This window comes from Heloderma suspectum, chromosome 3, assembly GCF_057233095.1.
Source record: "Heloderma suspectum isolate Gila_16-S chromosome 3, 16-S_ref, whole genome shotgun sequence".
NCBI lineage: Eukaryota > Metazoa > Chordata > Lepidosauria > Squamata > Helodermatidae > Heloderma > Heloderma suspectum.
The window spans coordinates 308,428,685-308,441,455 of record NC_139460.1 but is presented as its reverse complement, the minus strand read 5'-3'; the positions used below and the strand labels follow the sequence as shown (position 1 = coordinate 308,441,455).

The 12,771-nt window shown below is 47.2% G+C and overlaps 1 protein-coding gene across 1 annotated transcript in view; it reads right to left on the bottom strand.

Moving 5' to 3' along the window:
• FNDC3B (fibronectin type III domain containing 3B) overlaps positions 1-12,526 on the bottom strand; it is a 385,564-nt gene extending 373,038 nt beyond the window's left edge. Inside the window, exon 1 of the mRNA XM_084847494.1 lies at positions 12,365-12,526. The gene's annotated coding sequence lies outside the window, so the exon portion shown is untranslated. The remainder of the gene's footprint in view (positions 1-12,364) is intronic.
• Positions 12,527-12,771: the final 245 nt, after the last annotated feature.

The following is a 12,771-nucleotide window of genomic DNA, read 5'->3' as shown; positions in this document are numbered from 1 at the left end:
CAAATAGGCAAACATTCCTCCCTGTAGATGGCCTGTTATCATTGCATATCTATCGGCTCCTATTTCCACTTTGTTGTTTGAAAAACTTCCCTCTTCCCACATACCTTTGGTCTCTAGGGAAAGATCATACAACGACACCAACCCTCAGTCATAACAAGCTAGCTTTTGATACGCTAGACTTCTGTAAGAAAGGGTTCAACATAGGTCTACCTTGGTACAACACAAGAGATCCTGAAAAATAAATGCAGTCTCCCAAAGATATTTGTTAGATTTTTCGCAACAGTACACTATTACGGAGGTGCAGGTATCCAACAGTGCTCGTACACTACACCTCTTCTTGTTTGAGTTGGGCTTAGAAAGAGGAAACTCAAAGAAAATTGTGCTTTTTCAATACTCCAGTATTGAAAACACACATTCAAAACAGTGGTGTACAAAATATATCCCACCACCACCATCCAGCCCACTGGAATTGGAAGTTTTCCAGGCTTTTGCATTTTAGAATTCCCTCCTTTACATTCTGTACATTCACTCCTACAAACCTGCTGCTTAAATTAAAAGTTTTATGTAGTTTAGACTTTTCTTCAAAATGACTTTGGCACAGGTTAGAAAATAAGCATGATGTAATGCTCGTTTTGTACAATTATGAACAATTAGGTAATGACAATATGGAAAGGTATATGTTTATAGAGGAAAGCGTTAATCCTGTAATAAGTACAATTAAAACAACTCATTCACTTCATTCAATGTGTAGGTTTCTAATCAGATTTTAATGAGAATGGTCCCCAATGAAGACTCCAGTACTGTTGGCTTCATTATATATATTTCTTGATGCAGACAACGTATTTCAGATGTTATTGGTGCACAACTTGCAGCACTAAACACAGCTGTGTAGAACAAAGTTCTATTGAAATCAAGGGGGTTTTCTTCCGTGCCCTGAGTTTAGGATCATGGGAACCAGGCTGCAACTCCTGCAACAATTACGCATGAAGTCCTATTGATTTCAAGTGGGAGGTGCTTATGAATAATTATATTACTGCAGCCTCGTAATCAACTATTTGCCTAGTCGCCATAGGTGTCCAGGAATTCCATACAGGCAAGTGCATGATATTCTATCCAGGCAAGCAAGCAGGCTAAAAGATCCTGCCCTCCCTCCACCAGCTCACTCAGCTTCCATGCCGGCTGCAGGGAAAGTAAATCACCTTCTTCCCTAGCCAGCAAGCCAAGCAAGCTGGCAAAGGAGGAACAACGCTGACTTGGGTTCCTGCATTGAGCAGGGGGTTGGACTCGATGGTCTTATAGGCCCCTTCCAACCCTACTATTCCATGATTCTATGATTCATCCCTCCTCTGCCAGGCTACTGTGTTTCTGTACTGAACAAGTAGGTCCTCAGCAATTGCCCAACCATTAGGGTCTGCATGGGCAGGCACTTGCTGAGAGCCCACCCAACCCCTTGCAGGGGCACACTGACAAGTATGGCCTGGAGTTGCTCCTCCTCTTCATCACTGCAACCAGCTTCTTCACCTGCCTCTCGCTGTGGTCCAGACAATAGTGGTGGTGAAAAGGAGGAGCAGGAGATGCCATTGCCTCTATTTGCTCACCGGCTCTCTGCCTGTCAAGCGGGCGAGTGGCAGCAATGATGGGAAAGAGGATGAGGAGCAATCGCAGCTGGTGACAAGGGCGGTGGGAAGGTAAACTTGCTGGAGAAGGGCGACCATTTGAAGGAGTCCTGACCAAGGGCTGTCAAGAACCTGGAGCCAGCACTGCTGACTATGCCTACCCTTCATGCCAGCCCCACTTACTGATCAGAAGGGAATATGTCAAAATCTTCAGTCATATCCACAAAATGTGATCAATACAGAGAACATGAACGTAAGAACATACGGAGAGCCCTGCTGGATCAGACCAAGGGTCCTTCTAGCCCAGCATTCTGCTCACACAGTGGCCAACCAGCTGTCAGCCAGGAACCCACAAGCAAGGGCATGAGCACAACAGCAACCTCCTGCCCACGTTCCCCAGCAACTGGTGTACACAGGCTCACTGCCTCTGGCACTGGAGGTAGCACATGGATTGCAATTGCTTAGTAAGTTAAAAACCGACTGACTCTGACAGTCTATACTCAGCGGGTTTTCAAACTTACTACCTTCTGTAAAGCCTTTCAGCATCAACTCATCTGCTGAGCGTCTGCCAAAAAGTCCCTGCCTGTTGCAGAAGACATGCATGGAGTTCTCTGGTCAGACGTGCTGAGCAACACCATCCCTCTACATTAGCGTGTGTCACGAAAGGGCAGTAAAGTTATTATTATTGCATTTTTACTGCCAAGGAGTGAAAGAGGTGCCTGTGGGATTTTCTGCCTCGGATGCCAAAATAACTTGATCGGTTTGGGTACTATGCACCTGGACTGGGGGATGGGGGACATTTCCTGCTCTGCCTCAGGCCACCAAACGTCTTGGGCCAGCCCTGCATTCCAGTGGAAGAAAGGTAAGATGGTTTTAAGGGAATCTTCTCATCGAAGACCTGATAAGCTTCCAAGGAGCCCCAGAATTTCTAGAACACACTTTGAAAGCCACTGTTTTAAGGCCTGGATACAATTATTTTAAAGTAAACATATTTCTATAATTCCTGCTCTTTTTAACTTAGGGATCTTATTTGGTGTGGAAAATCACAATGTTCGTATGAAATAAACCCCATTTGAAAGAACAGGGACTCCTGCCTTTATTTACCTTTTGTTTGGGTCATAGGAAGAAGCCATGCTGCAGTCTAATCATACATAAGGATTTCTTCACTGCTTTCTATGGGTAGTAATCACTTCTGCGCTCAGGGGAAAGCGCCAAATGAAATAGAAAGTTCCAGTTCCAGACTACTGATTATCATTCAAGCCTTTTCCTATCTCTGACAGTATAGTATATGCAGAATATCACTTCTTCCTTGAACATCACTCTCATAGCTATGACTTCCCTTATAAGAGGTAGAAGCAGACTCATTTCTCACTGAACAATGAGAGACAGTGTGGTGTAGTGGTTAGAGGGTTGTCGGACAGGGATCCAGGAGACCCAGGTTCAAGTCCCCACTTGGCACTGAAGCTCATCGGGTGACTTTGGGCCAGTCACAGACTCTCAGCCTAACCCACCTCACAGCGTTGTTGTAAGGATAAAATGGAGGGAAGGATCATGTATGCTGCCTTGAGCTCCTTGAAGGAAAAGGCAGGATATAACTGCAACAAATAAATACAAATAAAATAACAACTGGGCAGAATACTGCCTGAACATTTCACCTCATATCTTTGGATCAAAAAGGCCTAGAAAATTGCTTTTCTTTTTCTCAGATGGTAATCCTGGCATATATGGCAACCCATAGCCAGAATCCAGTTCTGTTCAACCGAGCTATATGGCAGGTCCGCTCATGAGTTTCTTTGCACTCCCAAAAGATGTGCCAAGAATCAATCCAGATTCTAAAACTTCTCTCAGATCAGCTGTTGGAGAAGAGGATCTGCTTTCGTTCATGCCACAAATGACTCCAAACTTCACCAAAGGCCTTTATTTATAAGACCTCAATAAAGTAGAACAGTTATGCAGGCAATATAGCCTGTAAATATTTCAGGTATGGGCTTGGAAAACTTTATAACGGAATGTCTCATCCCAGCAATGACCTCAGATCAGTGGATGAGCTCACCCATTTTAAAAATGGCAAGTGATTCAATTTCCATGAGAGACCAGACATGAGCTATGTTAGAAGCATAAGCTATCCAACCACACCAGTCATTGGACAAATTACGCATGGTACTTCTGGATCACCGTCAATGCCTTTTTGCCAAAATAGGCCTGTGATGCAAACACTTGACAAAAATCCAGTACCTTAAAAAAAGGATGATAGTGGATAATGGGAAGCTGAACCAAGTCTTTGGGAAACGACTGGGATCAAGGGGCTGACAAGACTGCTTCTTTACAGGACACCCCTTGAAGAAGATGGTTTGAGCAAGAGAAAGCATCATACAGTATGAACCCTATGAATCTTGTTCTCTTCAGATAGCAAAAACTGGCATAATTCCACTATCTCCTTTGTTATTTAGCCATATATATAAAAGGATAATAGGCAGGATTGCATGTATGAAAGCAATTAATTCAGAATATTGCCCCAAGGCAACCCCATGAAAACCTGACTTCTGTTAAATGGATAAATGCATGGATTTATCTTCTGCTTCTACAAATACAGGAAACCGCCTTATAGGGAGTCAGATCATTCACCCATCTAGCCCAGTACTATCTATACACTGGGGCTGTTGGGACGCAACAGTAGTGTTCAGCAGCAATTTTTGGGTTAATTAACCCTTGAATTGTGGTGCCACGCATGAGCCACTTCCAGTTTCCAGAAACAACCTACGAATGTAGCATTCGTAGGTTGTTTCCGTGATGTTCAAACCTGTTTCACGGGTTAAACAACCCAAAGTCAACCCAAGAACAAACCATGGATTAGCTTGAGTTTGTTTAACCCATGAACAAGCTCAGCTTCCCGAGTTCAGACATCATGGAAACAACTTACGAGTGCTGCATTCGTAGACTGTTTCTGGAAACCAGAAGCAGCTCGTGCATGGCCCCACAATTCGTGGGTAAATTAACCCAGGAATTGCTACCGAATGCCGCCATTACATCCAAACAGGGCCACTGATTAGAAGCAGCTCTCCAGCATTTCAGACACGAAAATTTCCTGGCCCTACCTACAGAAGCGAAGAATTGAACCTGGGACCTTCCATCTGCAAGGCATATGCTCTACTACTGAGCTACAGCCCTTCGTTCTACTAGAGCTCTGGTCACTGCACCTTAAAAAGCAACCTAAATGACCAAGAGGCTGGAGCAACCTGCCTATGAGGAAAGGGTACAACTCCTAGAATGGTTTAGCTTAGAAAAAAGGGTGAGTCTGGGAATATATGATAGCGGTGTACAAAATTATGCATGATGTGGGTAGAGAGACACTTCTCTCCAGCTCTCATAATACTAGATCCTGTGGTCATCTGATGAAGGTGATTGGTTGGAAATTCAGGACAGATAAAAGGAAGTACTTCTTCACACAACGCATAGTTAAACTATAGAGGGGAGGCTGGTGGCTCCAATGTCAGTGGGGTGGCAAATCCACTCTGTGTTCCAGTCAGAACTCTAAAGGAGCTATCCAAGGTGCTTTTGCACCTTGGATAGCTCCTTTTGAGTTCTGACTGAAACACAGAGCAGATTCACTGCCCTATTGACATCACAGCCACCAGCCTCCACTGAAACTATGGAATTTGCAACCACAACCTGTACTGATGGCCACCCACTCAGACACCTTTAAAACAGGATTAGAGCAGGAGTACGAAACTTGGGGGGGGGGGCATGGGCACATTTGGTAATTTGAGAAACTGTCCCGGGCACCATCACAAAATGGGTGCATTGCAAATGAAAGCATTGAACTGCAGCCACCTGCCACCTTCCTGTCCTAAGAATGCCTCTGAGCCCCACATGTGGCCCAAAGGCATCCATGGGAAAAGAAGATGGGAGCAGCTAGAGGCCCTCCCTTTGCTTTCAGGCAATCCCAGTTGTAACTAAGAAATTTTGTTATTAAAAAAGGGGGAAAAGTAGGAGGATTAGAACATCTTGGCGAGTACCAAGAAAGGTATCTGAGGGCACACTGGTACCACAGGTACCATTTTGCCTACCCCTGGATTAGACAAATTCCTGGAGGATAGAGTTATCACTGGCTACTAGTCATGATGGCTATATACTGCCTCCAGGATCAGAGGCAGTATACCTCCAGAATACAAGCAGGAGGGTGCTACTGCACATATGTCCTACTTGTGGCCTATTTATTTATTTATTTATTATTAATAACAGTTCTATCCCGCCCCATATCATTAAGATCTCAGGGAGGCGTACAGATAACATCAACTTAAACAGCATAAAACAATAAATAATTTAAACACCTAAAAACATATTAAACTATTAAACAAGCTAAAACCAGTTAAACAATAAAACAATAAAATAGTTAAAACAATGTGCTAGGGAATGCATTTAGCCCTTAAAGTCTTTGATGAAAAGCCATGTTTTTAACTTGGCGCCAAAACAAGACCAATGTCTGCACCAATCGGGCCTCCAAGGGGAGGGCATTCCACAACGGGGGTGCCACAGCAGAGAAGGCCCTCTCCCACGTCCCACCATAGCATATGTCTCGTACTGGTGGGACGCAGAGGAGGGCCCCTCCAACAGATCGCGGTTCTCGGGCAAGCATATATAGGGAGAGGCGCTCCCTCAAATATCGAGGTCCCAAGCCGCTTAGGGCTTTAAATGTCATCACCAAAACCTTGAATTCCGACCAGAAGCATATTGGCAGCCAGTGCAACTCCTTTAAAACTGGTGTTATATGATTTTGATGAGGTGTTCCCGTCAGCAATCTAGCTGCTGCATTTTGCACTAGCTGCAACTTCCTAGTCATCTTCAAGGGCAGCCCCATGTAAAGCGCATTGCAATAGTCTAATCGGGAAGTTACTACTGCTGCTAAGTTATCCCTGTCCAGGAAAGGCCATAGCTGTCAGGTCTCCCTTTTGTCCCTGCTGAACTTCAGTAGCCAAATCAAAACACAGACAAGAGGCTTCTATCCATGACTCTTTAATCCTTTTACTTCAATGGGTCATACAGATGCTAATTGTGAGTAACTCACAGTCTACAAAGGAAAAGCCTTCAGGGAGTTCAAAGAGAAAGCAGGAAGGTTGAAAGTTGCCTACGGTTTGAGAAAAGGTGAGCACACTTTCCTAACTTAAGGGGGGGGGGATCTCCCGCTGTCTCGTGAGGTGTCTACACGTAGCTGTTCCCGCTGGGCCAATCGGGCAGATTGCCTAAGCTCCGCCCCTGCCATCTCTCCCTTGGCCCTGCGTCTGAGCCTGGCGTCTAAGGATTCAGGCTGTCCAAGCCCCACCTCTCCCTGCTCACTATCTCTCACGGGGGTGTGTGAAGAGAGGCTCTCTCCGTCCAGCTGGACTATTGAAACCTGAGGAGTTTGTCTCCCCCTGTCTGGAAGAGTCTGGGAAAGTTCCTCTCACATTTTGCAGTTCCTCTTTGGAATCTGAGCTACTCTGCCACTGCCTATGCTCAAAGGCACCCCTGACAATAGCTGGTGGATCAGCTGAAGCTGGCCCCAAGTACTCCGGGCCACAGAGTCCACCTGGAGCTCCAGTGACAGGGATGGATCTAGGAGTACTCCCGAGCTACACACCTGCTCCTTCAGGGGGAGTGCAACCCCTTCCAGGACAGGTCGCTTACCCAATTCCCAGACTCGGGCTTTCCAAAGACAGCTGGTTGGCCACTATGTAAACAAAATGCTGAACTTGATGGACCCTTGGTCTAATTCAGCAAGGCTCTTCCTATGGTCTGATGTTCTTCTGCCTAGGATTTTTCTGGCCTTTGCTTATTACTGCATACAAAAGCACTTTTCACCACTTTTACGTGCTCCCTTCCCCAATCCTTTTGGCTCTTTGGCTGCTACCTGCTTGCGCTGTGAGAAAGAAAGACCATTCCCAGGAGAGAAGCAAAGACGTGGCTGAACCACAGGAACCCACCGTATCAGCTCTGTACCGTCAGAAATTGTGTGCGTAACAAGGGATAGGAAGGGGGGAACCTTAAAAGTAGAAAAATAACTTGCACATGAATAAGTTACTCTAGCTTGCAAGTTTTAATGGATTCTTTTGAGACTGGCATAGAGATGATAGTCCCACTACTCACACACAGATCGTTAAAGCAGCCACGCACAAATATTAGGGGAGAATAAATAATATAGCAATGACAGCAGAGCGTATTTTTACTGTTATCAAAACATATCCCACCTACCTCCCACAAAGCGCTGCCTCCTTCACAGTCCTTCCTGGGGCCAACACTTACAGGTGCCGAACATGCAGCTTTCTCAGAATTGACTTTTAAATTCCAAAGAACATTCCAGCAATTAATAATCTGACTTAAGGCCTAATTTTCACTGGACTGAATGTCCCTTTCCCACGTCCAGTGATGCCTACACTTGGGCTGCAATCCTGTAACTTATTACCTGGGAGAAAGTCTAACTGAACTTAATGAGTAGACACGTTTAGAATTGCACTATTAGAAAAGTAGAGGTTGAGAGAGAAGATCAGACCAAAAACCTACTCCCTAACATGCTGGTTTGTTCCTCAGGCCTTCATAACTTTATAATGGGAATGCTGCCGCAAGGAGGAGCTTTAAATAATAGGACACAGCAAAAGTCAGAAGTGGTACAGCCCAGGCATGGCAACTAACTCTGTGGGAAGAACTAGGCCTCAAACAGCAGTCCTTGTCAATCCAGCATCTTAAAGAGGCATCCCACTATAATGTCAACAACATCTGAAAGAAATGGGGCAACTACTTGTCTGCTCTATTCAAGTATTTCAGTCCAAGAGACAGAAACTTGGCCAATTTAAGCCAGATGTCCCAGTTCTTCTTGCTTCTCTCATTACAGCTCCATCAGATATATTACTACTATCCCTATTTTAAGAATGGGAAATTGCAGCAGAGAGATAAGAGACTTACTCAAAGCCATCCAGCTAGTCCATGGCTGAAGTAGGATTTGAATTTAATCCCAGGTCCAACTCTACATCTAGGCATTAATATTTGAAACTAATGATGTGGCTATTTTAAGTGAATCTTCCAGGGCAGTTCAGCATTTAAAATGATCGGTAAGGAACTGCAACCCCTATAGTGTACTCAGGTTGGGGCACTGGGCATGGTTGCTCCACAAGTAAACCAGTGGTAAAGTTCCATTAGAACTGCACCTAGAATTCCTACCTCTATTGGAAATTATTGCTGAGCAGAGAAGATACAAATGAGTTGTTTCAGTTAAAAGGATTTATTTATTGTTTTATTTATTCAAAAGGTTTATTTACCACCTCTTAGCAGAGCTTCCAGAACAGTTTACAAAAACAAGACAAAGTATAAATAAAACAACCTATATTTTTAAAATCATAAACATATTAAAATACATTTAGGGTACAATTCTATGGAAGTTTAGACAGAAAAAAGGCCTACAACGCCCAGCATGCCCCCACCAGAAAATAAACTCAGCCATGATGCTGAAAAGAGAACAATGGTGGGGCTAGGTGGGACTTTCTGGAAAGGGAATTTCATGAACAGGATACTACCACTAAGAAGGCTGCCAACTGCTGTACCTCAGCTGGCAGGCCGGGGGGGGGGGAGACACCTGGAGGAGAACATCCAGTGTACATGCAGGTTGGTGAAGGAGGAGGTGTTCCTTCAGGTACTTGGGTCCTAAACCATGTTGGGCTTTAATGATAAGCACAGCACTCTGAATTGCTGGAAGCCAGTGAAGTTCTTTTAAAATGTTCTCACCAGCTAGTCTCAGTCAGCAGCCTGGAGGCTGTATTTTGAACAAACTGAAGTTTGCACACAGTCTTCAAGGGCGGCCCCGTTTGCAAGATACTACAGTAGCCAATCCTAGAAGTTACCAGAGCATGGATAACTGTGGCCAGGCTATCACTATTCAGGAGAAGCTGAAGCTGACATACCAGCCTAACCTGCTGAAAGACATTCCTTGCCACAGAGGCTACCTGGGCCTCCAATGACATAGGAAGATCAAGAATACAGAGTTTAAGGGGAGCACAACCACATCCAGAACAGCTTGACTACCATCTCTTTAAACAGACAAAACCACCTCTGTCTGATTGGGACTGAGTTTGCCTAATGGCTCATTTTCAGTAGTGGGCTGATTAGTTTGCCCAATCAGCCCACTACTGATTCTAGACACTGGTTCAGTACTTCCACCGCCTCACCTTAATCCGAAGAAAAAACTGAGAGCAAGAGAGAGATGGATGTCACCACCGAACCGATGGCACCTTCATGCTCTGCCCTCAGAAAGTCCCAAGTTCAACTCCCAACATCTACCACCCTGGAGATATACTATCACTAAAGGTCTTATTCACAATTTGCAGCCAGAATAGTGATTTCCAAACACAGGCCATTTCTGTAGATTTCAACAGGCACTCCCCCAGCCCCCTGTATGTGGTTTTGAGAAGCACATTCTTGACACTTGAGTATTCTCTTCCAACCCTCCCCACCACCACCACCACAGCCCACCCCCTTCATCCAACACGCAAGATCTCCCCTGAATAAATGCCAGCAGATAGTTTTTTAAAAGGGGGGGGGGAGCAAGAGTAAGAAAGAAAGCAATTAAAGATTCTGCCTTCAGAGAAAATGTTTGGCCTTCATCCGAGTGGAATGAATTTCTCTTTGATTGGAATTACAGGACACATCATCAGACGAGACCAAAATCTTATATATATATTCTAATTAAGTGAAATGTTTTTAAAAAGAGGGAACGGGGAGGAGAAAAAGCAAGAGCTCGGGAGCGGAGAGTTTCGTTTTAGAAGGATTACTTAAAAGAAACAAAACAGCATTCCATTTCCTGGTAATATGCCGTTTTTGGGGAGGGGGGAGAGAGAGCGCGAGCGCGTTTGGCAAGGGAAATCAAAAGTTTCCAGAATTTTTTCCCCCCTTTGCCAGTGGCGTCAGCGAGGAAGGGAGGGGCCCTGGGAGGCCGGCCTGGAGCAGAGACGCCTGTGTGTCTCGGACTCCTTTCTCCAACGTGCCCCCTGGATCCAGACATTTTGGAAAGACTTCGCAAAGAAACGAGGAAGGGGAGGGAACCTCCCGCTCTCTCGCGACTGCAGGGAGGAGCGCCGGCTGGTTTGCCTTCACCTGAACGACAGACATCCTCCCCAGCCGGCTAGAAGGGGCTAGACAGTACGTGCCTCTTGGCCGCAGAGAAGCCGAGGACCAGCCCCCGCCTCTGCGCCGGTCGCCTTCCATTCGCTCGCCGGATCCCGAGCTGCGTGTCGCTTTCCACCCCACCCCCGTGTAACCGGGGGCGGGGGGGGCACACTTTACACGAGCCCTCTCCGTTAAACGAAATGCGTACTGCAAAGGGGGAAAAGCCCGTCTTCTGCTTCCCGGAGGTGTTTGCACGAAAGCCCGTATTGCGGTTATTGCACAACTACCGTGACCAGAACAGACGTTACTTTAAATCCGAATCTAGCAGCTATGTCTTTTTCATATATTTTTTTTTTTAACTCTAAGAGTAGTATCAGGGGGATTGTTCCAGATCAGGATGTGGGGGGGGGGGCTTTTAAGATCCGGAGAAGAGAGAGAAGGGCACTGAGGTTGGTGGGGAGGGAAATGGGGGGTTAGGGCGAAGCTTGGAGCCCCCGTTTGACCACGGCTAGGAAGTGTCAGGCAAAGGGCAAGCAGCAGGGCAGTAACGGCAGCCGCCAGGAGCCTGCCTGGATTACTAGGTTATGATGGTGTAGGACTCTCCACCCCTCCCAGCCACACACACACAAAGCCTCTCGCAGGATGCCTTCTTTATAGATGAGCTCCGTCACCAGCAAACCGTTGTCTCCCTCCCTCCTTCATCGCCTCCGCCACCCCACCAAAAAAAGCCACCAGGAGGCACCAGCCAGCATCTCCGACGCACGCCTTTTGCATCCGAGGCCGCCTTCGCTCGCCAAAGCCCGGGAAATCGGGAAAAACTTCTCCGGCCGCTCTGAGCTGCGCCCAGAAAGGCACGCCAAAGAAGGGGGAAAGTCTCGGGGTTCGTTGTTTAAACAACATTTACACTCCCGCCCCGCCCAAATCTTCCGCCTTTCTCCCCCAGAAAAGCGAAGGTAGAGACAGGAAGCAGTACATTTCCCGGCTCCCCCCACCCCCAAAAGCTGGGGCTCTACTAGGCAAAAACCTGGAGAAAGGAAGAAAGAAGCGGTGCCTGGACCGAAACAAGGCGAAATTGGGAGAGTGGCGGGGTCGGGAGTGGGGGAGACGGACCCCTTCGATTTTAAAGGCACCCCGAAAGAGCAAAAGGAAAATGAGCGGGAGGGGGGGAGTCAAACTTTTGGGTCGGCTCTTGCGGCTTCCAGCCCGTCAACTTCCCCGCCCCGCTTTCCCATTCCTTCCCCGAGCATGCTCCATCGGCGTGAGGACCCGCAGAAAAGTACGGCTACCCAGGGATCCTGACCTCCCCCCAGTTCACACTTGGAGTTTCCACCCTGAAACAAAAGGAATTCGGATGGCGGGGTGGGGGAGAAGAGACAAAAAACACTTTGAGCGAGAAGAAAGACGGAGGCGCGCCGGGGGAGCTCCGGTCTTCCCAAACCACCGATTGAGACTCGGCGTCTTTCTTGTTTTAATCTGCCATCCGGACGTGAATCCTGGAGTCTTCTCCTCGCGTTTCCAGACACCGGGGGCGGGCGGGCGAGCAATCCAGTTTCGTGCATGGCATTTTCCAGCTCCAGGGTTGGAGAAGGGGAGCAAGTCAGGGGAGGCGGTTTGCTTACCTTGTGCTGGAAACGGGGGTGCGCAAGAGATCAAGTCCCCGGCCTGTGCGCGTGTTTCTTCCGGAGGGAGGCGAGCGGTCCCGTAAATCCCCGCCTGGCTGAACGAGCGAGCCGGAATAACTACCACAAGGGTTTGGAGGGGGATTCCGCCATGTCAGTGATGTCGGACCACATGGGGGTTTTTGTGACCAGCCCACATACCATACAGTCTGGATTAGAAGCTACTGTGGGAAAAAGAAACCATCAGCGGAGAGGGGGGCGGAGAGAAAGGCAGGCGCGGAAGGTCGGAGCCGGGAAGGGGCGCGCGCAGCCACGGGCGCTTTGCGAATTGTGAGCGCCCTGGCGACGCACGCCCATGAATTTGCTTGTTCGAGGGGGAAGACACACGCCGCGGATCTGCCCGCGTC